The 27,124-nt window shown below is 38.7% G+C and overlaps 1 long non-coding RNA gene across 10 annotated transcripts in view; it reads right to left on the reverse strand.

Annotated features, from left to right (window-relative positions):
• Nucleotides 1–27,124, reverse strand: part of LOC122676600 — a 123,701-nt gene that overhangs the window by 39,796 nt on the left and 56,781 nt on the right. For 3 of the 10 annotated variants that reach the window (XR_006335609.1, XR_006335611.1, XR_006335608.1), the window contains 2 exons: nucleotides 4,486–4,541; nucleotides 1,151–1,277 (listed from right to left, as the gene is read on the reverse strand). This is a non-coding gene — a long non-coding RNA (uncharacterized LOC122676600). Of the gene's footprint in view, nucleotides 1–1,150; nucleotides 1,278–4,485; nucleotides 4,542–18,742; nucleotides 18,793–25,737; nucleotides 25,771–27,124 lie in introns of all 10 variants that reach the window. The other 7 variants (XR_006335613.1, XR_006335610.1, XR_006335615.1 and 4 more) reach the window with 4 other exon arrangements.

Here is a 27,124-nt window from a genome sequence, read left to right on the forward strand (position 1 = left end):
GTTCATCATATATAATTAAATTTCTTTTAGAAAGGAAGTAATACTGTATACACTTTCATATTTGAGGACGGGACAAAATATGCTTTTCTTTACCTTGATTGTACAGAATCTCATCTAAGGGCTTTTACAACTATTTTTTCAATTCCCAACATTGCCATTTTTCAGACAAAAACAGGAACCGGAAAGAAATGGCTGGCAATCAGTCTGTGGTCTGACACATGCTGCTGGCTCAGACAGCTAGAGTATATGTTGTCTTGATTCTCATGAAATGCAGACTTCTGACGTTGGATCAAACAACTTTAATCGTTCAAAGTGACAGTAAGTGTTAGAATAAACCACAACATCTGAACCGTTGGCAGTGATATAACTCCACCCAAAGGTCGGTTCTAAGACAGCCTTGTGAACACTGCTATTGCATGTACCATAGACTTCTTTGGTAAGAGGTTATTTTTCTGCAAGTTATTCACATCTTGACTACATGTATCCAGACATGCACACATGAGATCAATAAAAACAGCCATTTATATATATATATATATATATATATTTGGTAATTCATGCAAGACAAATTTTAGTTCTTAGACGGTTTCCTTCCTCATAATCCATCAGAAACCTATCAACACTGTCATTAATTTAAAAGTTTAAATGTTGACAGCTTTAAAAAGGGGAAACCTATAGAGTATCACTCTTATGACAGATGGTAGAGTAGAAAAGCAAAAAACGCATTCTAAATCTAACTATGCACAATTTTAAAATTATCTGTAAAACAAAATTTAGATGATTTGCCATTTGGGATTATGCATAGTGCTGGTAGAAGGTTGACTATATTTAATACAAAGGTATCTTATCAAATTTCCTCCCTAAAAAAAATCAATTGTACCTCATGACCTTGGATTACAAGACTATAGAATGTACAAGCTGCTGCCACAGCAGCATTTGGTATACATTTAGCTATGAGAAAATGACCCTCCCCCCAAAAAAAATTGTCTAAAATTCCTGATGGACATTTTCCATGGTAGTATCATATATGGTTGGAGTTTAGAGTGTATAATTGCATAAAGAAATAAAATGGATAAGATAGAGTGGGCAGGTTATGGAAAGCATTGCATGAAATATTTATTATTTCAGGGTTTAGTCAGGTACTGCTTACCAAGTTTAAGATTGCAGACCTCCTCTCCTCTGCTGCTATTGAACCTGTTTTTTTGTTTGTTTGTTTGGTCTCTGCCAAGCAGCACATGAGATCTTCTTTTTTGGAACAAGGATTGAACTTGTGCCCCCTGCATTGGAAGCACAGAGTTGTTGTTGTTTTTAAGATTTTTTGACGTGGAATATTTTTAGTCTTTATTGAATTTGTTACAATATTGTTTCTGTTTTTATGTTTTGGTTTTTTGGCCACAAGGCATATGGGATCCTAGTTCCCCTACCAGGGATTGAACCTGTACCCCCTGCATTGGGAGGCAAAGTTTTAACCACTGGACCGTGAGGGAAGTCCCTGTGATTATTTATATTGACACATTTGTTTTATTATTTACAGTTATCATTCATGGCACTGTCTCTTACTCCCAGATTATGGGCAATATGAAGAGCAGGGAAAATATCTTTGTTCTCATATCATTTTATCCCAGAGCCTAACATAGTGATTGAGCTTAGTAAGTGCTCAAAGGAATAAACGAACAGAATAATGTGTGAGTGTGTGAACACAAGTGATATGTATACTCAAGACTATGAAAAGTGGCTTTAAAACAAAGACGTGCTTCTGGATAAAATTGACCAAGTTGCACTCTGGACTCTCTCCCATGACTCTCCTTTTTTTTTTTTCCTTGAAATTAAACTGATACTCATTTTGGCATTGCCTAAAATGTCCTTATCTTTAGTCCCAAAAGCAATGTGGACCACAAGGGCCAGCACTGAGGCATGGTCCAGGGGTCAAAGGATCATGCAGTGGTGTAATCTCTTGGAAAAGCATGGAGAAGTTAGAATAAGTTCTATAAAGGCAAACACTGAGATTTGGAACTGAACCAAGACCATTGCTAAGACTTTGAGACAAGCTGGAGGCTAGAAATGGGAGCTAAAGGCAGTTTGCATTCTAGATAAAGGAAATAAGGTAACAAGAATTAGGGAGAGCAAGAAAGAAGAGGGCCGAGAACTTGAGGTGTGATGAGGGCTGCTTTCCTGAAGTTCCTCCCCTTGGGTGCATGCACGCCACATGACTGGGGTAACAGGCATAATAGGGTCAGGATGAATGTGTACTTTATCAAATTCTAGAGTCTGCTAAGGGCTTCATTTTCATCCAGGGGTTTCATTCAGTGAGGCATGCTTCATTCCTTTATTAAAGAAACATGTTTTGCTGCCTATGGTATACCAGTCACTAAATGAATGTGGTGAGAAAACACAACTGTGAATGAGCCACGGTCCCTGCTCCCAATCTGAAAGGAAAAACAGACTCATGAACAGATAATGAAAGTAAGCGGTCTAGAGAAGCATGTACAAGTGTTAGGGAGTTCAGAGGAAATGCTGGAGGGTAGCTGGGGATAGTGATGGCTGGCATGGGAAGATCTTCAGGAAGAATTCAATGAAACAAAGTCTGGAAGGCTGGAGTAGAAGTTTAGCAGTCAAACTAAGAGAACAGGAGTAATAGAAGCAGGTAGAAAAATTAACTAATTAAAAATCAGCACCATAAAAATCTGAGGCACACGAAAAATCAGGATATACTGAGATCAGGTTGTTCAGGTGAGATGGGAAGAAGCGATGGGATACATGGCTGGAACTGTGACCATGGCCTCAACCAGAAAGCCTGTGGGACCTAGAAAAATTAATGAAAACTGGCAGATAAGTTCAGTGGTGAGAAATGCAGATGTCTGGAATTTGAACCAAGACACTGGTAAGAGGGGATGAAGAGAAGGTCATAGATTTGAAAAGCAGTTTGGAGGAAGACTGGACAGAATTTGGTGACATGACTGCATGCTGGGGTGAAGTATGGGATAATCATATTTGAGTCCAGGGTTTTTGGTTTGGGAAAACACGAGACGTAGCAAGTGTGGAAGAGATGAGTTTGGTTTTAGACATGTCGAGTTAAGAGTTCAAATTCATTATGTCCAAAATTAAACTCATGGATATGGAAAACCATATGAGGAGGCCATTGGTAGTTGAAAATATGATTGTGTCATGACCTGAATGAAACACCTCTCTCTACTTCTGCCAAGATCAAGGATGCGTTCTGGGCTTTTTATTCTGAGAAGCTCATGTAACCCATAACTTACTCACAAATGTTCATTATGTATTTTGCTATTCAATGAGAGTACACAGGGTTTTTGTTTTTTTTTTTCTTGTTTAATGCCTATGTCAAAATAAGAGTTTGGCTAGAGGAAGAATAAAGTCCCTTCTAACGTTCTAATCTCTGTGTTTGGATAAAGTCTATGTCTTTAACAAAACTCTAAAACCCAAAAATAAAAGATGAAAACACACACTTTTGGTTTCCCCTACACAAATATAAAAGACATTCTTGGTTTTTTCTTCCCAGCATTCACATCTCCAGCTTCCTTCTGGGAAATTAACTATGTGCAGTTTAAATGTCAGAACTGACACTTGGGCAACCTGGCACATGAATGAGGTTAATCCAATGCATTATCATGGGATTCTATATTTCATGAGCAATGCAAGGACAGGGTTCAAGGGCAGCATTGAGGTGACACCCGGATCAGCCCACCCAGTGATAAAGCAGTAACTGTGAGTCTGCTCCTTTTCAACTCTAGTGACCTTTTGGTTTCTACGTCCAAGCTTCCCATTCTCCAGTCTTCTGTTCGTCCTGTGAGCCTGACTGCCGCTTAATAAATCCCCTTTGCTTCAACTAGTCAGTTAGTTTCTGCCACTTTGGATAAGAAATCTGACTGAACATCAGATTAAATTAAGTCACTCAACCAAAAAGAAAATACTAGATGTATTTCCTAACTAATTGAAATAACGATTACTACTAACACCATTGAATCTAGTCCAGAATAAGAAAAAACCTCACAGTGACTTTTTATGAAAAGACAACTTAGACACATTCCTTACTATCTGTCTGGTTATCCTTACAGTAAGTTGAACATAGGCAGGATTCTTTCTGGAAACACCTAAATTGGTTGAGGAGTAATTTCAGTAGTATTTTTTTTCACTTAGTTTTAAATTGTAAAAGATTTAATTATTTTCTGCAGGTAAGTATCTGAATAGGAAAGATATCTTATTCTTATTGCTTTGGTAGCATGTACTGAGTGCTTATTGTGGCAAAGCAATGTGCTAGATGTTGAAAGAGTTTTCTCTTTCATTATTTTATATTTTAAAGAATTGAGCACATTAATGCTTCCATAGTAAGTTCCTGTCCTTGTGGAGCTTATATTCTAATGAGAAAGACAGGGGAAAACAATAAAAACCATAACAGTAAGTTATAGTATGTACTATGAAGTACACAGACTAGTGGCTGAGATGGTGACCTGTAATGAGACTTACCTTATATACGGCAACCAGAGACAGCTTCCCCAAGGATAGGGTCGATATGCCAGGACCTAGAGGATGACAAGGGGCTGCCATTACACACAGTGGAAAAGCTCATCCTGGTGTCATTAGTTACACACTGTGGGGATTTGGGCAATGTATTTAATCTCTCTGTGTCTTTGTTTCCTCATCCGTAAAATATGGAACACGATAGTACCTGTTCCACACTGCTGTTGTGAGGATTAAATGTATGCATATAGAAGGTACCTAGAACAGTCTCTCGTGTGTAGCAAGCACAAAACAAATAGCAGTTATTTCTACTATCCCAAAAAAGAAGGCTGGCACATGCAAAAACCTGAGGCAAGAAAGATCTTTACAGACTAATTAAACTGAAATAAGACTAGTGAAATAAGATAGCATCATGACTCAATGGACCTTAACTTGAGCAAACTCTGGAAGATAGTGGAGAACAGGGAAGCCTGACATGCTACAGTCCACAGGGTCATAAAGAGTCAACACAACTGAGCGACTGAGCAACAACAAAGACTAATGTGGCTAGAGCAGAGAAGGCAAAGAGATGAGTGCCCAAGTTGAGGCTAGAAACATAGACGATCAGATCAGGCCGAGCCTTGTGGTTCATAGGAAAGAGTCTGGATACTTTTCTTAATGAAAAGGGAAGCCACTGAAGAATTTAAGCAGGAGATTGATGTTATTTAAGTTTTAAGATGATCCCTTCAACTGCTGTATGGAGAATAGATTGGAGGGGGAAAGGAGTCAAGGTGGGACATGATGGTGGCCAGGCTTAGGTGGAAGGAGTGGAAAAGAAGAGAGCGGTTGCAAGATATACTTTGGAGGCACTTGGCAGTATTTGTAAATTAACTGAATCTAAGTGGGGGAGGGAGAAAAAAGGGAGAAGGCCAAGGCCAGGCTGCCACATACAGTTGGACAGCATGTTCAGTAAGTGTGCCAAGCTGACAAGGGCACATGGGAGCTGACATCCAACACTTAGTTCATAAAATCCTGTCCCCTGGCATGTGCCCTTGGAAACAGTGCCTTTTTCTGATTTCTACAAAGGCAATACACAGGCTGGAGGCAGTCTCACCCTTTAATTCTGGCTTGGTATTAGATAAATGATATTACCACTGACAGAAATGAGGGATTCATTTTCTGTATCAGTTATAAGATTCTTCAGATTTCCGTATTTTTTCTTTCTTTACTTTCAGTAAATTATGTTTTCCTAGACATTTGTCCATTCCATCTACATTTTCAGATTTATTGACAAAGTTGTTCATAATAATAATAATAAGGATAATGATATCCTCTTCCTATCCCTTTAAAACCTGCATTTGTGTCTTCTCTCTTTCTTGGTCAGTCTATTCAGAGGCTTATATCAGAGAATCAGCTTTGGGGAGTGACTGTTAATGGTACAGGGTCTCTTTCTGGGGTGATGAAAGTGTTCTGAAATTAAATACTAGTGAGGGTGTACAACTGTGAATATACTAAAAACCACTGAATTGTATCCTAAAAAGATACATTTTATGCATTTGAACTGTATATTCACTTGTTATTTTATGTATATGTATTATGTTTTGTGTGCATATATATGTATATGTAAACACACAGAAAATAACACAACCAGTATAACCTGTATAACCAGTAACCTGTATAAGTACTAGTGAAGTTTACAGTACTTGACTACATCAAGGCTTCCAGTGAAATTATTTGTCTTAGTTTTTGTACACTATAATGTTCTTCTGGGGCTTCCCATTCTTTTTATCATATAGTTTTTGACAAATTAACCATCGTTAGTATTGCCAGGAAGGTAAGATTCAATAATATATGATTTCTTTAATCTTTCAAATTTTAAATAATGACCAGTAGTTTCCAGAGATTACTGGTACGTGTTTTATTCATAGAGACCAAATGAATCTAAGAAAAGTAGGTCACAGAACACAATCTAATTCAAACTTGGCACTAAATGATGCAATGTTTTTTCTTCACATAATCATGATGTTCTAATCATTCTATGATTCTGACCTTTAAGTCAGTGGGTAGTCTATTATTACTTAGTAGCTGCTGAATCCAGAGTCAACATTTTGGAGCTAAAGAATGCCCATCCTCTTTCAAAACTCTTTGGCTTACAAAAAGCTGAGCCCAGCTAAAAACTCTTGCCAAGGTTTAGTTATTTCATGCATATGAACTAAATAACAAACAGAATACAATTAGCAGAGGGTAAAAAAAAATAGAGACTACACTTCTTTTCTAACATATTAAAAACATTAAATATATTAAACATTTTTAAAAACTACCTTCAAGAATATTATATTCTCAAGAAACTATAAATCAAATTTTTTTCTATTTCTCAAAATGTTATACTTTCTTTTTTCTATAGATAGTAGGCCAAAATAAAATCTAAGTCAAGTTAGAAATTTTAAAAATTCAAATAACAGAGTATCTGTTCTATCTACAGGCTACCAATAAGAGAGATTTTTTTGCTTCTCAAAGATATATAATGCATAAATTTAAAAGGTAAAATAAAGGACAGAAATGGTACGGACCTAACAGAAGCAGAAGATATTAAGAAGAGGTGGCAAGAATACACAGAAGAACTGTACAAAAAAGATCTTCATGACCCAGATAACCATGATGGTGTGACCACTCACCTAGAGCCAGACATCCTGGAATGTGAAGTCAACTGGGCCTTAGGAAGCATCACCATGAACAAAGCTAGTGGAGGTGATGGAATTACAGTTGAGCTATTTCAAATCCTGAAAGATGATGCTGTCAAAATGCTGCACTCAATATGCCAGAAAATTTGGAAAACTCAGCAGTGGCCACAGGACTGGAAAATGTCAGTTTTCATTCCAATCCCAAAGAAAGGCAATCCCAAAGAATGCGCACCATTGCACTCATCTCACACGCTAGTAAAGTGATGCTTAAAATTCTCCAAGTAAGGCTTCAGCAACACATGAACCATGAACTTCCAGATGTTCAAGCTGGTTTTAGAAAAGGCAGAGGAACCAGAGATCAAATTGCCAACATCTGCTGGATCATCGAAAAAGCAAGAGAATTTCAGAAAAACATCTATTTCTGCTTTATTGACTATGCCAAAGCCTTTGACTGTGTGGATCACAATAAACTGTGGAAAAAGCTGAAAGAGATGGGAATACCAGACCACCTGACATGCCTCTTGAGAAAACTGTATGCAGGTCAGGAAGCAACTGTTAGAGCTGGACATGGAACAACAGACTGGTTTCAACTCAGGAAAGGAGTATGTCAAGGTTGTATATTGTCACCCTGCTTATTTAACTTATATGCAGAGTACATCATGAGAAACACTGGGCTGGAGGAAGCACAGCTGGAATCAATATTGCCGGGAGAATATCAATAACCTCAGATATGCAGACGACACCATCCTTATGGCAGAAAGTGAAGAAGAACTAAAGAGTCTCTTGATGAAAGTGAAAGAGGAGAGTGAAAAGTTGGCTTACAGCTCAACATTCAGAAAGCTAAGATCATGGCATCCGGTCCCATCACTTCATGGCAAATAGATGGGAAAACAGTGGAAACAGTGGCTGACTTTATTTTGGGGGGCTTCAAAATCACTGCAGATGGTGATTGCAGCCATGAAATTAAAAGACGCTTACTCCTTGGAAGGAAAGTTATGACCAACCTAGATAGCATATTAAAGAGCAGAGACATTACTTTGCCAACAAAGGTCCGTCTAGTCAAGGCTATGGTTTTTCCAGTAGTCATGTATGGATGTGAGAGTTGGACTATAAAGAAAGCTGAGCACTGAAGTACTGATGTTTTTGAACCATGGTGCTGGAGAAGACTCTTGAGAGTCCTTTGGACTGCAAGGAGATCAAAGCAGTCCATCCTAAAGGAGATCAGTCCTGGGTGTTCATTGGAAGGGCTGATGTTGAAGCTAAAACTCCAATACTTTGGCCACCTGATGCAAAGAGCTGACTCATTTGAAAACACCCTGATGCTGGGAAAGATTGAGGGCAGGAGGAGAAGCGGACGACAGAGGATGAGATGGTTGGAAGGCATCACTGACTCAATGATCATGGGTTTGGGTAGACTCCGGGAGTTTGTGATGGACACAGAGGCCTGGCATGCTGCAGTTCATGGGGTCGCAAAGAATAGGACACAACTGAGTAACTGAACTGAACTGAACTGATAGGATTTCCAATGTACTGGCAATGTTCTTTTTCTCAAGCTGAGAAGTGGATGTCTGGATGCTCACTATGCATATATTTATTTACATACATAATTGTACATGTCTTTACATGCTTCTGAATTTAACCAAAAATTGAAAAGGAAAGAACGAGGGTAAATCTATATGGATTAATATAGTAAGATGTATGTGATATATTAAGAAAAAAAACATAAGAGACCATAAAGCCTATTACAAATGGCATAATCCTTATTTTATGGGAAAAAATTATCATGTATGTATGCATTTGGACATATCACATGCTTATATAAAAACCATGGAGAATATGTAACAAACCTCTGGAGAATGGGATTATAAGGATAATTTTGGGAGGAACAGTGTGGCATTGGAGAGATTTCATATCTTTTCTATGATGGTATATATATATATATATATGGTATATACACATGTGTACATATAGGTATGTATATATACACACACGTACGTATATATTTACTTCTATAGGTTTCAATTGACAAATAAAATCTTGCCCAAGACAGTTTAGCAAGCAAAACAAGAGATCAAATTTGACTACATTCCACTAAACATTTATACAGCTATAGAAAGTGAACTATATAGTAAAAATTGTCCCATATGCTTGGTGAGGAATAGTTTATAGAAAAGTTTAAGGCACTGTGTTTAAAACTATGTTTCTCACATTGTAGTTAGAGAAATGAAATCATTTTATCAACAACAGCTGATCTATTTTTATATAAAATTTATAGTAAAGAATCTGAATTCAACTGTTTTAGAAATGTTGTTCTTGTTCAGTTGCCAAGTCATGTCCAACTCTTTGCGATCACATGGAATATAACACGCCAGGCTTCCCTGTCCTTCACCATCCCCTGGAGTTTGCCCAAGTTCATGTCCACTGAATTGGTGATGCCATCCAACCATCTCATCCTTTGTCACTCCTTCCTATAAAACATTAAAAATTTTTCCCAAATAGTAATGAAAAGAAAATACTTATTTAATTATATTTAAGTTCTAAGCATGATTCTAAGTGTTTTATGTATTAATTCAATTATTACAACCAATTATTATAATTATATATATTTTATAGATGAGATACAGAGAGGTTAAATAATTTGACAAAGGTTGCACAACTTGTAAGTATCAGAACCAGGATTTAAACTCAGGCATTTTGATTCTAATTTTCCACCATTCTATATTGTCTCTTAAAGAATTTTAACTAAAACCTAATATTCATTATTAAATGATATATTGTAGCACTGAAGTATGTTTTGTGTCTACCTCCATGAGATACATGAAAACATTTTGAAAAATATAGAACATTATAAAATGCAAAATATTAAGGTTGTAAAGCTTTAGTTACTATCTGCCTCTCCATAATTCAAAGATTCTTATGCTTTGGATCTACAGTAGATTATATGGAATGTTACGCTTGTCAAGACAAAATTTGTTTTTGAAGGAAATAGTATACTATTACAGTATAAATAGTATTTTGAGATACTGATCATAACTTTCTTATTTACTTCACAGACTAATATGAATTGCCCCAACAATTGTGTTTATACATTCCAGTGCCAAGGAGCTATAGAGCTAGTTAAGTCATAGTTTATCTATTGAAATTTATTCTGTGTTAATAGATAAAAGTTTGAGAGCAAATGATACCGTACAGTGTTTTTTTTCCAAAAAGTTAATATTCACTTTAGAGTATGGAAAACATTTTTTAAAAATTCTAGAGAATAATTACAACACTGCATATAAGGAAGGATTAAAATGAGTGTTATAAGACACATGAGGTATATAACAGTTCAGAGAAGGTAGAAACTGTTGGATTATGAAATAATTGCAGAAGTTTTTATGCCTAATGAAGTTGGGGCTGCAAGGGAGCGAAAGAATCAAGAGTTCATAAAAGAGGATACTTTACTTTTGGTTTTTAACAAATTAAATATAATTATGACTTTACTTTGCCTACTTTCTTAGAATTGTTGAAAAATCACTGTAATTCTGGAGGTACATTTTGGAAAAAATATAATAGTGAAACGGTTGCTGGTTTTTTTAAACTATTCATGTGATAATGTTTTTCTAACATTATCACATGAATAGTTCTTCCTTTTTTTTTAATCCAAGCCAATTAAATGATGAAAATCCCTTCTTTTGTAATTCTTTTAGCATTAATTACTAGAACTTAATTACTGTTTCTCTGATTTTAGTTAGACAAGCCCAAACAAACATATAGACCAATTGGCTACTAGTTATTACATATATATTTTACTAATGAAAAATGTAGAGGTCACTGATAGGTCAAAGTTTATTTGGTAACATTCAGGACTTCAAACTTTCATTTCAAAGCTTTACCACACTCAGGTTATCATAGCTTGGAAATATGAAAGTGAAAACACTAGGAATCTGAACTCTCAAATCAATAGTGGGATGCAGCAAAAGAGCGGGGGGCTACAATAGTTACATCTCCCAATCCTCTGAAAAGCAAATGTAATTTATACCAGGAAAAGTCATTTAAGTAAAATGTTACACGCTGTAAAAAAGGAAAAGGAAGTTGTATAAGAATTGGCTATTAAAGAACATTCAGTTAGAGGCAACTCTAATGATGGAACTGCCAGGAAGTGGTTTAAAATATCTCCTTTAAAAAAAAATAGTACAGCAACTAGTTTTATTATCCTTAATAAATTCCCTGGGCCTTATTTATATTTACCCAGAGATCTATGAATGCTTAAATTTACAGATATTCTTAAAAGAGCTCCCATCCTTCCTATTACATGTTGGGAAAAGAGTGGGTATTATGTCACATTGTGGGTAGGAAAGGGTAGGACAGCGCAAGAGGTAGGTTTTGGTGCCAACAGACTGAGAACTTGTCCCAGAATTAATGCCTGGAAGGAATCCAAGCTTGCAGTAATCAACATTCAGTCCCTATTCCACACAAGCAAAAAGGAGCAAACTATGCAATAAGAAAATCAGACAAATTAAAAAAGAAACTATTAGAGACCCCCCAAAAATGGTTTCTTTTTAAAGTGCATTGGAGAAAGTGGTCAAGGTCATATTATTTTAAAACATAGATTATCCTTCTGATAATCTAAGGCTATAGCAAAAGCAATATGGAGCAGTTACCTAAACAATTACATAGGAAGTGGAGCAAAATATTGTTCACTAAGGTTGTGTCAGGAAACTGAATAATACTGAAATTTAAGTTCACTGGGGCATGAACCCAAATGCAAACTACACACTAAAAAATTCAGCTTGACCTAACTATGAAGCTGCAATCAGCAACTGGGTTTTTTTAATGCATGTGGATTTTTCTTTTTTTTCTTTTTGCATGTGGATTTTTCAATCAGACTCATATTGCTTTGGTCAATTAAAGGATTCCTTGATTTTTTTTTTAATTGGAAATGATACATCTTTACCCATTAGCTAGGTCAAGAGTATAGGTAATTGGTACTACTGTTTTCTTGAACCAAGAGAGTGTTTTAGATCAGATATCTTTATTTACTCTTTCTTCCAATGTCTCCTTCTTCCTAGAGGAAGAGAGAAACAGTACCGTACTAATATACAAAAATCTTTTCTGATGCTCATGCTCCCTCTCAGTTGTGCAGATATGGATGTGAAAGGACATTCTATGGTCTGCAATGAAGATGAAATAGATCATTTATTAAACTTGGTTAATAAAATGCAAAATAATAAACTTTATGATGAGGTTTGACAAGATTGATAAATGATATGATAAAAAGCATAAAGAACTAAAACCCAGGAAACTAGTCCACTCTCTAGACCTGTTACCTGGTACAGATGACGCTTTCTGGGGTTCAGTTTTATCATCTACGCACCTACTTTATGAGTGGTTCTGAGGGATTAGATGAGATTAATATCATGAAACAAATAACAGAGCTGTATAAGGACATGCTATTATCGACCTTGTATTCTATTTTATTATTTGTCAGTTAGCATATAACTGCAGTCCCTTATGAAGCACAATGGACCTGGAATCTGAATTGAAACTTTTCTAGCCCTCATTTTTTTTTTTAATAAATAAGGAGTAATGCCACATATAGTTCCTTTGGTGAAATGCTTTTGGTAGGGGCTCTTTATATATGGCAAATAACAAGCCATAAAATTGGGACTTTCTTAGAAATTCCAGATTCAACATCTGTATTAGCTTAGATTAGCTTTGTGAGTAAATGACAGAAACAATAGCTTAATAAAGAGAGAAATTTGTTTTTGTCTCATAGAAAAATCCAGGAAGTGGTTCATGACTGGCATTGTGACCCAAACTGCCAAGAATTCAGGAGTCATTAATCTTGATATTCTGAACTGCGGGGCTTCAACCTCATGGTCTGAGAGGGCAGCATCACATTCCAGTGCAGCAAACAGGGAAAGGCTCAAAGGACAGGAGTAAAGAGGCCTACATCTTGCTCTCTCCTGAAGAATGTTCATGAAAACTGCCACAAGAGGAACTTCCCTGGTGGTGCAGGGGATAAAGAAGCTGCCTGCCAACCCAGGGCACATGGGTTCTATCCCTGCTCCAGGAAAATTCTACATGCCGCAGCCTGTGTGCCCCAACTGCTGGGCTTGCACTCTAAAGCCAGAAAGCCACAACTATTGAGCCTGCATGCTGCAACTCCTGAAGCCTGTGCACTTAAGAGACTGTGCTCTGTCACTGCAATGAGAAGCCTGTGCACCGCAACTAGAGAGTTAGTTAACCCCTGCCCTCTGCAACTAGAGAAAGCCTGCGTACAGCAACGAAGACCCAGTGCAGCCAATAATTAATTAGTTAATCAATTAAAAAACTGCCAAAAGACACTTCCATTTGTATGCTGCTGGCCACGCCTGGTTGCAAGCTGGAAATAAAATGTCCATTGCAAATGGGCACAAATCTGACCTGCTACAACTCTGGGAACTACTATTGGGAGATAACTATCAGTCTCTGCCATTTATCAGTTAATTTATATAACTATTTTAGTTTAGAAACTCTTTCTTCTTGAATGACTAAAGAGACTGGCCCAAGAAATATGTCAGAAAAGTGAAAGAAAGCTGCTTTGTGAATGTTTATTATTGTCTTTTTAATTCTGAAAAGTAGGAAGCTCCAGTGGGGGCTTCCCAGGTGGCTCTGGTGGTAAAGAACCCGGTTGCAATGCAGGAGAGGAAAGTGAGGCGGGTTCAGTCTCTCGGTCCAGAAGATCCCCTGGAGGAGGGCACAGCAGCCCACTCCAGTATTCCTGCCTGGAGAACCCCATGGACAGAGGAGCCTGGCAGGCTACAGTTCATAGGTCACAAAGAGCTGGACAGGACTGAAGTGACTTAGCACACACACACAAGCTCCAGTGACTTTAGTGGTTTAAAATGACGATTAGGTTTGTCACTGTGTAATTATTATTCCTACACTTCTGAATATCTAAAATGCTTATTTCTCTGTCTGCACATTGACCTACAACATACCGCTGCTGCTGCTGCTAAGTCACTTCAGTAGTGTCCGACTCTGTGCGACCCCATAGATGGCAGCCCACCAGGCTCCTCCATCCCTGGGATTCTCCAGGCAAGAACACTGGAGTGGGTTGCCATTTCCTTCTCCATATAACATACTAAACAAAGCTAAAAATAATGTAAGCATAAATAACGAGAATACGAAAATCCTCAAAACATTTACAAAAACCACGAAGGGGAGGCGGCATGAAATGCAGCAAGAGAACAGGTTTTGTAAAGAGAGTCCTGGGTCAGAAGCCCACCGTTAACCCATTCATGCATTCATTCATAGCATCTATTGACATTATGTGTGCATGTTTCAGATACTGTGTGTTAGGCACGGAATGTAAAACTTGCTTAGGGAGACAGGAAAAAACCTACAGTTTTATAAATAATAATTCAAATTACCACTATAATAAGTAATTCAAAGTAAGAGTACAGGGTTCTATGAATATCTAAATGCAAGATCTAGCAATTACACAGAATGAGGGAAATTTATATTTACTAGTTGAAAGATCTTTTACACTTGAAAGTTTACATACATTACATAGAAAAAAAAAAAGAAATTGCAAAATAGGGTGCACAGTATAATTCAATTTCATTTATACAGTTGCCCCTCAAAATTGTAAAAATATTACTACTGTTTCTGTGACAATATTATGCGTGTATAAATCCACAGAAAAAAATTGTAGGAATTACTTTGAACTATCAACAGAAGTCATCTCTGATATTTTTGTTAAATATTTTTCTAAGGATTTAATTGTTTGCAACCAGCACGTGTATTTCATTTGTGTTCAGAAAAAAACTTCTTTAAATGCATTTAAAATATAAGTTTAGGAATATAAAATTAACCACAACATGAGTCTGATGCCTGGACACTGATTTACATCTAGTTAAGTGCTCAGTTCAGTTCAGTTCAGTCGCTCAGTCATGTCTGACTCCTTGCAACCCCATGAACCGCAGCACACCAGGCCTCCCTGTCCATCACCAACTCCCAGAGTTTACTCAAACTCATGTCCATTGAGTCGGTGATGCCTTCCAACCATCTCATCCTCTGTCCTCCCCTTCTCCTCCTGCCCTCAATCTTTCCCAGCATCAGGGTCTTTTTAAATGAGTCAGCTCTTTGCATGAGGTGGCCAAAGTACTGGAGTTTCAGCTTCAGCATCAGTCCTTCCAATGAACACCCAGGACTGATCTCCTTTAGGATGAACTGGTTGGGTCTCCTTGCAGACCAAAGGACTCTCAAGAGTCTTCTCCAACACCATGGTTCAAAAGCATCAGTTCTTTGGCACTCAGCTTTCTTTATAGTCCAACTCTCACATCCATACATGACTACTGGAAAAACCATAGCCTTGACTAGACGGACCTTTGTTGGCAAAGTAATGTCTCTGCTTTTTAATATGCTGTCTAGGTTGGTTATAACTTCTCTTCCAAGGAGCAAGTGTCTTTTAATTTCATGGCTTCAGTCACCATCTGCAGTGATTTTGGAGCTCCCCAAAATAAAGTCTGTCACTGTTTCGACTGTTTTCCCATCTATTTGCCATGAAGTGATGGGACCGGATGCCATGATTTTACTTTTCCGAATGTGAGCTTTAAGCCAACTTTTTCACCCTCCTCTTTCACTTTCATCAAGAGGCTCTTTTTAGTTTTTCTTCACTTTCTGCCATAAGGATGGTGTCGTCTGCATATCTGAGGTTATTGATATTTCCCCCAGCAATCTTGATTCCAGCTTGTGCTTCATCCAGCCCACTGTTTCTCATGATGTATTCTGCATATAAGTTAAATAAGCAGGGTGACAATATACAGCCTTGACATACTCCTTTCCTGAGTTGGAACCAGTCTGTTGTTCCATGTCCAGTTCTAACTGTTGCTTCCTGACCTGCATACAGATTTCTCAGGAGGCAGGTCAGGTGGACTGACATTCCTATCTCTTGAAGAATTCTCCACAGTTTGTGGTTATCCACACAGTCAAAGGCTTTGGCATAGTCAGTAAAGCAGAAACAGATGTTTTTCTGGAACTCTCTTGCTTTTTTGATGATCCAACAGATGTTGGCAATTTGATCCCTGGTTCCTCTGCCTTTTCTAAAACCAGCTTAAACACCTGGAAGTTCACAGTTCACGTACTGTTGAAGCCTGGCTTGGAGATTTTTGAGCATTACATTACTAGTGTGTGAGATGAGTGCAATCGTGTGGTGGTTTGAGCATTCTTTGGCATTGCCTTTCTTTGGGATTGGAATGAAAACTGACCTTTTCCAGTCCTGTGGCCACTGCTGAGTTTTCCATATTTGCTGGCATATTGAGTGCAGCACTTTGACAGCATCATCTTTTAGGATTTGAAATAGCTCAACTGGAATTCCATCACCTCCACTAGCTTTGTTCATGGTGATGCTTCTTAAGGCCCACTTGACTTCACATTCTAGGATGTCTGGTTCTAGGCGAATAATCCTATCATTGTGATTATGTGGGTCGTGAAGATCCTTTTTGTATAGTTCTTCTGCGTATTCTTGCCACCTCTTCTTAATATCTTCTGCTTCTGTTAGGTCCATACCATTTCTGTCCTTTACTGAGCTCATCTTTGCATGAAATGTTCCCTTGCAGTGTTCTGTTAAGTACTCACTGTGTGTTTATTTTGTGAGAGCCAAAATCATCTCTACTTTAATTCCTTCAGTATTCCTATAAACTAAGGGAAATCAGAACTTACTTTCATTGCTTTGTAAATGGAAAAATATAATTATCTTTAATGTTGGATACCAAATCTTGTGTTTTTACTATGAAATAAATAATTAATTAACATATTTTAAAATGGGTTTCCCTGGTGGCTCAGGTGGTAAAGAATCCACCTGTAATGCAGGAGACCTAGGTTCGATCCCTGGGTTGGGAAGATCCCTTGTTAGAAGGGAACATTGCACTGCTGTTTAGTCACTAAGTCACATCTGACTCTTTTGCGGCCCCATGGGCTGTAGCCCGCCAGGCTCCTCTGAATATTTTATTTATTTATTCTTTCGTTTGTTTGCTAATGCTTTTCTATTACGTCTTCCCAGGTGGTTCAATGGTAAAGAAACTGCCTGCCAATGCAGGAGATGTGGGTTTGATCCTGAAATGGCAACCCACTGCAATATTCTTGCCTGGGAATTCCCATAGACAGTGGAGTTGCAAGAGTCAGACTGACTTAGTGACTAAATAGCAGCACAACATTCTTCTAATTAAAAAGGGCTGCCATTCCCTTATCCAAGGGATCTTCCCAACCCAGGGATTAAACCCAGGTCTCCTGCATTGTGGGCGGATTCTTTACAGCCTAAGCCACCAGGGAAGCCCCAGATCGAAAATGAAAAGGACATAGACCCTACCCTCAAAACACTTTTGATTTAGTGATGGAGACACATACATAAATAACTTTCTAAATATACTACTAGAAGCGCAAGATAACCATAGGCAATTTTTAGATGTAGACATAATTCTAACATGCCAGTGCATGCACATTCTTCTACAGAGTGTCATAGAATTATACATTTTAGTATGAGGGAAATCGAGGGCAAAAAGCATCAATGGCTTCCTCTGTTGCAAAAACACGAAAATACAGAAAAATAAATTTGAGCTGAGAAGATAAGAGGAGAAAGACAAATTTTGCTCAAATAGCTATCATACTTATAAAGCTTCATGGCTTTTGTGTAAAAAGTCACTTTCTAGTCTTTATGTAATGATCCTTAATTGTGAAACAGTTTAGCTGCTGACAATGTAAAACCATTGCAGAAAAAGTCCTTCTCCTATCTCAAAAAAGTTCTGCTTTTCTCTTTTTTGTCAGTTTTTCTAGTGGTGACTGTGGTAATAAAAGAAAGCTTTAGATCCATAGTGATAAGATGGAGTGGTTATTTTTCTTTCTTGGCAGTCAGCATGGGCATTTATATTGAGGGCTCGCTAATAAGCATTTTCATTATCAGTGTAATGAAACGCCTTCTTAATGGTTTTGCAGACAGAATCAGCTCTCACTGAGACATGCACTCATTCATCCAACCAACACTATCACCCACAATATGCCAAATCATTATTGGACTCTGAGCTCTAAGAAATAAGGAAGCCAAAGTCCATGCCCTTGAATTCACATAGAGACTCATTGTATAGGGAACAAAGTTCCTAAACTCTGGCATTCTGTGGTTAATAGAATCAACCATACTGTTAACCACATGGTCTTTATTTCTCCATTCATTTAATAAATGTGCATTGAGCTCCTTCTAAGTAGAAAAACTGTGCTAAACACAAGACAGCAGTTAAAAGCAGTCATAGCCTCTCTTCTAAAAGAGTACATAGTCGGGCTGGGGCAGATTGAGGAAGCAATTGTTAGTTTCCTAAACAGTTTCCACTATCCTTTCTTTTTCTTTAAAAGAAAACTGATTCTTGCATGGAGAGCAATATATCCAGCTTCACATACTGGGTCATGATTAGTTTAAAACCTGTGATTCCCAAACTGTATGCCCAGGTTCCAAGGACACTGGAGTAAACTCACTGGGGGCCATAGCATATTTTCATTTTCAAGGGAAGCACAGTGGAGCTCCCTATCTGTTGGGCAGCATGCACTACTAGCTTAAGGTGCAGTTTTCACATGAGATTACCACATACCTTTAGACTATGCCATATCCCTGCAACACTGGATTTTCAGTGGTTGCTGACTGAAAAAGAAAATATGGCATGAAATGCATGTAGAATGAGAAATGGCAATGTCCAGTGTGATTCCAATGTTTGAGAAGTTATGGAATACCCAATACAGAATTCTCGTTAATAACACATGGCTGTTATTGTTCTTTCAACTTATGTGCATAATTTATTCAAATGGATACTAAGTTGTAAATGGAACTATTATGTATATCTTGAGGCTTCCCTGATAGCTCAGTTGGTAAAAAAATCCGCCTGCAATGCAGAGACTCTGGTTCAATTCCTGGGTTGGGAAGATATGCTCGAAAAGGGGTAGGTTACCCATCACAGTATTCTTGGGCTTCCCTGGTGGCTCAGCTGATAAAGAATCTGCCTGCAATGCGGGATACCTGGATTTGATCTCTGGGTTGGGAAGATCCCCCAGAAAAGGGAAAGGCTACCCACTCCAGTATTCTGGCCTGGAGAATTCCATGGACTGGAGAATTCCATGGACTAAGTAGTCCATGGGGTCACAAAGAGTCAGACACAACTGAGTGACTTTCACTTGGCACCATGAAAATATCTACTGAGATCCCAAGGGAGCTGTGAACCAAGAAACGTTGGGAGCCTTTGGTCAAAGCCAATCATGTAAAACCTGTTTCCTGTTTCTTCAGCTTCCTTGTCTCTAGAGGTGACCATATGACCCAATTCCGGCGTAAGCAGAAATTTGCTGGGAGGTAAAGGAGGAATGAAGGTGCCCAAAGAACGTTTACTCTCCTGATAAAAGGGGACAGTGACTAAGATTGTTGGCTGTCCTTCAAAAGTCCAATTCCTTTAGTAGTAAATTCTTACAAGTTTCAGCTACAGACCACATGCTCCAGTATATTTTCCAGCTACATGTGACCAATTGACTAAGCTCTGGCTAAAGGTACATGAGCAGAAGTGATACATGAAAACTCTGGATCATACCCTACCAAGGAAGGGGTGCACCTTCTGGTCTGTTCCTTTCATGGGTCACAGCCTTGTCCTGGGGAAGGGGCTTGCATAAATCAATGAAGCTATGAGCAATGCTGTGCAGGGCCAGCCAAGACGCAAAGGTCACAGTGGAGAGTTCTGACAAAACGTGAACCACTGGAAGAGGCAATGGCAAACAACACCAGTATTCTTGCCACCAGAATCCCATGACCAGGATGAAAAGGCAAAAAGTTATGACGCTGGAAGATGAGCCCCTCATGTAAGAAGGTGTCCAATAAGCTCTTAGGGAAGAGCAGAAGGCAATTACTATATATAGTATGCTAGTACAGTAAAATCTCTTTGATACAAATACAACCTATTGATTCAAAATAATAACTGGATAAATTGACACTATTATAATGCATAAACCATATTACTTTGGTTAATAAGCAAGTTTTAGTTAGTGAGTCAACTTGAGATTCTTAACCTGTACTACTTAGGACTAGACTCCAGCTCATGGTAGGTTACCTCTCCAAGGTACAGGTCGCATGATACTTGAACTATGACTAGAACTAGCAAAGAGGCAGAGCTTTAGCCATTGCTCCATGAATGAGTCTCTCTTAAGTGAGGTAGAAATATGAAAAAGTGACATAAAGACAAAAGAAGACTTAAGAACAGATATGAATCAGCTAATGTCTCAGTTTCCCCTGTCCCATGGTTCATGTTACATCCATCTGGCTATTCGAACTGGCCTTTTCTCAGTTCTTCAAATATGCCATGCCCATTCCTACTTCATGGCTTTTGCGTGTGCTGTTTGCTCTGCCTAGAACACTGTCATGTCCCCAAATTTCTTCAATCCCCTCCCACTCTGCCTAGCTACATCTTCATTTCCAGATCTCTCTCTGTACCTCACCTCAGAGAAGCCATACCTGACTCTCAGCTTAAGTTATACTCTTTTAAACATGCTGCACAGAGTATTGTAAAACCCATTACACTTGAAAAAAGTTATCAAGTTTTCTCTTATGTTAGGTTAAAATCCCCATTAGGGTGGGTTCCAATTCTGTCCCAGGTCATTGTTAAATTCCCAGGACTTTTCTCATTTGATACATATTAGATAGTTGATAAACATTTATTCCATGAATGAATAAACAAAAGGAGAAAGAAATCCTATACCTTCAGTTGAAATGATCATTTAATGATTTATGGTGGAGAAAGCCTTTCAGACAGGCTCTGAAAATGGACACAATAGTGGGACGCAGTGGGAATAGTTGATGCTGAGGTTAGGAGATAAAAAAGCTTGAGAGTGCTCCACGAGGAGTGGACAGTTCAGTTTGGCCGTAGTATATGGACCGTGTAGAGAGTAGGAAAAGATTAGGTTGGAAAGGAAGGTCAACATAATATGGTGGGAAAGGCCTGTCTTGAAAATATTTAATTTTGTATTTGATCATGAGAGAAATGAAGGAACTGTATACATAGACTAAATGAAAGGCAAAAGAAAATGCATGGAGGAAACCTGTCCACAAACCAAGTGATGGTCCAGGCAACAACTAATAATAATAAAAACAGAACAGCTGACAGCAGAACATTAATGGGAAAAAAAAAGGCAGTGAGAAAAATAATTACATGTTTAATGTGGATTCTGTGGAGAAAGATTAAAATGTTTAGCTAAAATATCTAGGGGGGGACAAGAAAGAGAGAGAAGCTGGTGTGCTTCCTGAGAGTAACTGGGAAAATGGTGAAGCCAGGAAAGTCAGAATAATCTGGTTTCAGAGATGGTGAAAGAGGGGAATGATGTAACACACTGAACTGTAACAAATTTTACAATATTGAGCTGGATTTTTTTTAAAAACTCACCTTGAACACTAGATCAGTGGCTGAAGATTAATGTAGAACTTCTGCTCTGATGAGTTTATCATTACATTTCTGATAATTCCTAGTCTGTTTTTCACATGGTTTTGTACCAGGGGGTTGCTTCAAGCCGTAAGATAAACATAGTGTGCTTTTTTGGAGAAATAACTGTGCAGAAAATTTGAGGCAATAACCACCAACCAACTTAATCCCTTTGCCTAACTTAACAATACTTTTTACGTTAAAACAAACAGAAATGTGTTAGAAGGCCAGAATCACTTGGATTTTTTTTAAAGAACTTTATTTGTTCACTTTTGGCTATGCTACACAGTCATTGCTGCGTAGGGTTTTCTCTAGCTGTCGCAGGCGGGGCCTCCTCTCTAGTGGCGGTGCAGGGACTTATCGAGGTGGCTTCCTTGTTGTAGGGAACAGGCTCTCGGGTGATCTGGTTTCAGTAGTTGCAGTGTGTGGGCTCAGAAGTTGTGGTTCCAGGGCTCTAGAGCACAGGCTTAATAGGTTGCGGCACACGGGCTTAGTTGCTCGGCGACCTGGGGGATCCCAGGACCAGGGATCAGACCCGTATCCCCTGCATTGGTAGGCAGATTCTTTACCACTGAGCCATCAGGGAAGCCCAAGATTCACTTGGATTTTTAAATGACTCCCAAATTCGAAGAAATATCATGCTTGGCAAACTGCTTGATGGTCTACCAACCTTGCCCCGGTCTACCAACCTTGCCCCAGTCTCCCCATCCCTCATTTGGAGTTTATTTTGCTAAGTTAGTTGTCTAAATAGTTTTTCACATCTATTACAGCTAGTAAGTGGCATAGCAAGAATTTTAAACCAGATCTCTCTAGAGTGTGCACTCTGAACACTAATTCCCTATATATTATTATATAATTCAATGGTATTTGAGTTTTAACATTTAACATCACTCACCAAGTAAATGACAACATAATGCCAAATACTGACAGCTGGCAATTTTTCAGTATGCATTAGCAGGGTCTCCAAGAATGCAATCAGAGCAAGTGATTTTTCACAGGGCTTGGGAGACATGAAAAATGGGATCATCAAAAGGACTAGAGTGCTATTTCCTAGCTCAGTTTCAGTTCAGTTCAGTTGCTCAGTCATGTCTGACTCTTCGCAACCCCATGAACTGCAGCACGCCAGGCCTTCCTGTCCATCACCAACTCCTGGAGTTTACCCAAACTCATGTCCATTGAGTCAGTGATGCCATCCAACCATCTCATCCTCTGTCGTCCCCTTCTCCTCCTGCCTTCAATCTTTCCCAGCTCAGTGGCCATTAATTTACATGGGTATGTTAAACATTCTTCGAAGGCTCAAACCATCCTTCAAACTTTTAAAACATAAAGCTGATATCATTTTCCTTTTCAAACTCTTGAAAGCACAGTTTAGAAAGTCCTTCACAATCTGGTTCCAGGGACTTCCCTGGTGGTCCAGTGACTGGGAATCTGCAGAGCATGGGCTCTAGACTTCAAGGGTTAGTAAAGGTTAGTCAGATTAAAGTAAAGAAACTGGGTTGGGAGGGAGAGCATTTCAGGCAAGAACAGGCAGAAGCAACATCATGTGGAAGAAAGAGCCAGGCCCACTAAAGAGAGTTCACTGAGGGAAGAATGATGAGAGAGGCTGACAAGGCAGGTAGGCAAAAGCCAGAAGCCGGAAAGTCATGTGGAATGTGGGCCTTCCCTTCATGGGCAATGGGAAGTCCACAAAGGGTACTGACCAAGGAATGACATGCTCAGATCAGACTTGCGCTTCAGATAGTTCACTCTACAGTCACTTGGAAATGGTATTAACAGGCACCGCTCCACGACAGCGATTTCCAGATGTATTATCTTCCACTGACTTTTACAGGTAAACGTGGAAACGGATGAATGGATTTACTTAACAAAATTGTAGTTTGAATTCTTATCAGATTTTAAAACACAGTAATTAAAAATACAAAAGCTTTCCCCTGAAAGCCTTAGGATGCGTGTTAGTGTGTTTTGTTTTGTTTTGTTTTTTATAAACTTTAATAACTATAATAAGCAAATCACTTTGAAGCACTCCATTTTTAAGATGTTGCTCGATGCATGAAATGTGATATTATAGCATTACCAAACTGCTTTATAATCTTTTTAAAAAATTTGAATACACAAATATGATCAATGAATACAGAATTATATAATCACCAAGAGAAGTTACTAGAGTTTTCATAATGGTCTTTTGGTTTTTCCTCTGCTGATATTGGTGCCAAAGAAATTAGGTTATAACTATTGTTTCTCTTTGTGGCTGAAGAAACATTTCCAAGTACGGATGAATGGAGTTCATTCAGAGGCCTTACAAATGGGCTGTGGCCCCTTATTATGCATAATGGGCCCCAGAGAGGATATTTAGAACAAAACCAACTTTTCTTTTTTAACCCATTGACAAGGTCCTCACATTTTAAAGGAGCTCTACACCCTGGATTTACTTAAGTTTATCTGTCCTCTTATCACAATTTCTACAGAAGGATATTAAGGATCCTCGACAGGCTTCCACTCAGAAAAGGCAGCTGATTCTTAAAAATTTATTTGTTCATTTTATTTTTGGTTTTGCTGGGTCTTCACTGCTGCACCTGGGCTTTCTCTAGTTGTGGCGAGCAGGAGCTATTCTAGTTGTGTGTGAGCTTATCTTGTTGCGAGAAGCATGGGCTCTCGGCATTCAGGCTCAACAATTGTGGTACATGGGCTTAGTTTCCAAGAGGAATGTGGAATCTTCCTGGACCAGGGATTGAACCTATGTCCCCTGCATTGGCAGGTGGATTCTTATCCACTGTACCACAGGGAGGTCCTGAATTTTTTTTTAATCACAAGGTAAACTGCATGTTATTTAAAACTTTAATTACAGAGGACATAGGCTTTTCCAATGGCCTAAGCCTGACACAATGACATGAAATAACATTTGAGAAGAAAATAAAGAGAACTTGGTGGAGAGGGCAAGTCCCTGTTAATGGAAAAAAGGTGAAAAAGTGTTGCAGCTTTCAGTAAACCTAATTTTTTTGTTGTTACTGGTGTTCCTGAATACATCAGGGCTTCATGCAGTTTTCTTTGTGTTCTTAAAAGGCAAGACAAGACACTACAAGTTAGGAAAAGAGGTTGTAACCCACTTCCTCCACACCCTCTTGACACTTACCATCAATCCTTTCTGTGGTCTTTGCTTATGTGGTATCCTGTCTCATTATGACTGGACCGTGAAGAGTTAAATAACTGTCATCAACAATGTAGTATCAAACTGAAGGTCCCATATTTTTGTTAAACTTATCCATTTTGTCAACTTGGTCCATTCTTACCCCTTGTTCAACCACATAACAATCTCCTAAAGGTGCCAAGTTCACAGGTGGCAAATTAGCAGAGAAGTAAAAGAGTTGGACATGATAGCAACTAAACAACAACAGTAACAAAAAAACCTGTCATGTGATGGAACGGTTTCAGACAAAGTCAAAGGGTTTTAATCTAAGAGGAAAGGAATTTCAAATTTTTGACCCACAAGTTCAATATTTAAAGATTCTCTGTTATTCTTTTTTTTTTTTTTTTAAGCAGGGGAACTAATTTATTCCTAGATTGGCCAGAGATGGATCTATCTTTGTCTCAAAGTAGCTTGCAGGTTGGACTACAAAGGACACACAGAAACCCAGTGAAAAGAGAGTAATGCGGTAGAAAGGAGATGGGTTCTTGGCATGTGCTTTCCCATCAGCCTGCATTTCTGAGCGAGCATTCAGGGGCTGGCTGAGATGCCTGCCTCCTCCACTTCACTAGCCAGCCGGGGACAAGCAGTGCTCCCTCGAACTGTGTACTTTTGAAGCACTTGATAGAAACTCTTCTTAATGGAGATATTAAAGATTAAAGAACAATTCTGAAACTGAATCATTTTGGAAGAATAAAGAAAGAAAGAAAACCATCTAAGTCAAGTGAAACCACCTCTGACAGAGCACTGATAGAGGACAGCTCCTCTTTTCCCAGGAACTCTTGAAGGGCTAAAACCGCAGCGGGATAATTGCTAATTAATCCCTTCATGTTTTCATTAAGTAAATATCTGTTAAACTTGTCACATATCCAGAGTTGTAGTTTTATTATATAAATATGGTATAATGACCATACGTGTACTCTAAGAATTTTATTACATAACAATATTATATACTTACAGTAGAAATAATGGTAGTCTACCTCATCAGGTTCTGGAAAGGATGAGATGAGATAATAAGCATAAAGTGCTCATAGCCATATTCCTCTCGCATCATGATTGCAATATGGTCACTACTATAATTATTGCTGGAGAAGGCAATGGCAACCCACTCCAGTACTCTTGCCTGGAAAATCCCATGGTTGGAGGAGCCTGGTGGGCTGCAGTCCATGGGGTCGCAAAGAGTCAGACACGACTGAGTGAATTCACTTTCACTTTTCACTTTCATGCATTGGAGAAGGAAATGGCAACCCACTCCAGTGTTCTTGCCTGAAGGATCCCAGGGACGGTGGAGCCTGTTGGGCTGCCGTCTATGGGGTCGCACAGAGTTGGACATGATGAAGTGACTTAGCAGTAGCATAATTATTGCTCTAATAGAAGCTGTTCATGTAAAGCTTTATTTCTTTGTCCAACTACAAATACATTTTAATAGAGATACCAGAGGCTAAACAATAACTGAGATTTGAGTAAGATCTGGAAAAAAAGGATAAATTTTTGATCCAGAGACTTGGCTTTCTTCTTGTTGCTGTTGTTTAGTCGCTCAGTCGTGTCTGACTATTTGTGACCCCATGGACTGCAACATAAGAAATCTATAGCAAGAAAGCAAGAGAATTGTAGGTACCTTAATTCCTGAAGTTTGTGATGAGATTTGCAATTTTGAGAATTTAGACTTTGACAATGAATTAGGAAATTTGAATCCTGGCTCCATGACTTAATCTCTCTGTTCTGGAGTTTTCTTGTGCATAAAATGGAACCAATAGTTCTACCTATCTATACCTCAGGGTTGGGTTGTTGTGAACAATTTGCAGACCCTCTGCCCTTCAGCACAATTACCCATGCATTAAGATTTCCGTGGACTTCCCCAGTGGCCCAGTGGTTAAGAATCTGCCTGCCAACTCAGGGGACGTGGGTTCAATCCTTGGTCCAGGAAGGTTCCACATGCTACGGACAACTAAGCCCATGCACCACAACTACTGAAGCCCGCAAGCTCCACAGCCCATGCTCTGCAACGAGAAGACACCCACAGTGAGAGCCCACACACCACAGCCAGAAAGCAGACCAGGTCACCACAGCGAGAGAAAGATCGCACACAGCAACGAAGACCCAGGACAGTCTAAATAAATAAAGTTCAAAAAAAGGAATTCCTTAGTATTATGACCCATCTATTTGAGAGATAGCTTCCTTAATCTCTCCTAACTCTGTCACTCCCTCTTTATTTGCAAAGATCTAGACTGACTCCCTCCACAGTCACAACATCCAAGATGCCCAGGCACCTTATTTCAGTTCCTGTGGAGCCTACAATGAACACCTATATGTACTCTGTCTTTCTCTCTAGAGTCAAAATGAAA

Source organism: Cervus elaphus, chromosome 20, assembly GCF_910594005.1.
Source record: "Cervus elaphus chromosome 20, mCerEla1.1, whole genome shotgun sequence".
In the NCBI taxonomy this organism is placed as follows: domain Eukaryota; kingdom Metazoa; phylum Chordata; class Mammalia; order Artiodactyla; family Cervidae; genus Cervus; species Cervus elaphus.